A 1,870-nucleotide genomic window follows, 5' to 3' on the forward strand; every position below is an offset into this window, starting at 1 on the left:
CTTTACTTTTGTATAGTGAAAACTTCAGGATATAACAAGAAAAATAAATGTATTGGAGTATCCTAATCTACCATCAGCTATACGCTCAGTGGCTCATTCAGATGAAATCCCAGTGCCAGTTTTTGTTACATTACCCTCTCTTGAAGAACATGATTATGGTGATGAACTAGGAGACTACAATATTGAACAGTATGAAACTGAAGAGGACTCTGTTCGTAAGAGATTTGATCAGCATGAGTTGAGTGATTTGGCACATGATTTGAGACACAAAAAAGCCTTCACAAATCCTAGCATCAAGACTGTGTGAGAAAAACTTACTTGAAAAAGGAACAGAGGTATCATACTTTCGAACCAGAGAAATTGCATTTCTGCAGTACTTTAGAACTGACAGTGGCTTTGTGTATTACCATAACATTCCTGGTTTAATGGAGGAATTGGGATTGCTAATCTATAACTCAACTGAATGGCGACTATTCATCGATAGCTCAAAGCCGAGCTTAAAGTGTGTCCTCCTTCACAATGGCAATATGTTTGGGTCAGTCCCAATTGGCCATTCAGTTTCTCTTTGTGAAGAATATGCAGACATAAAAAGAGTTGTTGCAATTTCACCAACACAATTGGGTTATCTGTGCATGTGGGAGAGCAGAGCTTGTGAGAGGCATTGGGTGGAAAGGAATTGGCCTCCAGGATCTGCCCTAAAGCCAGGATGATCCAAACATTCTAAATGAGCCACTTGTTGATAGAAAAAATATTATATTCCCGCCTCTGCACATGAAACTGGGTCTGATGAAGCAGTTGTGTAAAACTTTGTCAACTGAAGGAGACTGTTTCAAGTACCTCATTTTGGCATTTCCTTGCCTATCATATGGAAAAATAAAGACCGGTGTGTTTGATGGTCCACAGATTCGGCAGCTCATCAAAGATGAACATTTCATCAGGACAATGTCAAAAGTAGAAAAGAATGCTTGGTTATCATTCAAAGCCAATGTCAAGGACTTTCTTGGAAACACATGAGCAAATAATTACACAGAAATTGTCCAGAAACTCTTGGAGAGCTACAAAATGATTGGTTGCATTATGAGCATTAGGGTGCATTTTCTGCATAGCCTTCTTTCTAACTTCCTGGAAAACCTTGGTGCAGTCAGTGATGAGCAAGGTGAACGATTCCACCAGAATTTGAAGGTCATAGAAGGATGGTATCAGAGTAGATGGGATGTACATATAATGGCTGACTATTCTTGGAGCATCCGGTGGGATTGTCCTAACACTGAACACTTCAGGAAAAGCTATAAGCATAAATTTTTACCTTAATTATGTTTACCCAATTAATTTTCAAATGTTTTACTGTAAAAAAAATGAGTAACAAAAAATCCTTTGTATGAACAAAAGAAATTTAAATAAACAGTACATTCAAGTTATTATTTCATTATTTTTTCATTATATGCTAAGCTATACATTCAGAGGTAGCAGATACCTGCTCCTCTTCAGAAAAGCTGTATTACAGGGGATGTAAAAATATATAACCCATTCTACTCCAGGTACTATGGGTAAATACAATAAGACTAAAGAGTGGCACACTCTCCAGAACGTGACGCAACCGCCAATTCACCCTCACATTCTCTATCGGGACACGATCCATTTTTGTCATCCATGGACATGTCTTAGCTAAACCTGCACCACCTTGATCATCAATGACTGCACCAAGGTTTTCCTCCTCCCGGGTCAAAACAACCTTCCTCTTCCACAGCTCAGCAGGTCTTTAACCTTATGTTGCCTTACTTTGACAAAAAATATAATACATTACAAGCCTCAATTGGTTTGGCTCTTCAACAAATCTGCAAGTCAATCTGTAAATGGATAGAGAATAGCG

The sequence above is a fragment of the Pyxicephalus adspersus genome, chromosome 2, assembly GCF_032062135.1.
Source record: "Pyxicephalus adspersus chromosome 2, UCB_Pads_2.0, whole genome shotgun sequence".
NCBI classification, from domain to species: Eukaryota; Metazoa; Chordata; class Amphibia; order Anura; family Pyxicephalidae; genus Pyxicephalus; species Pyxicephalus adspersus.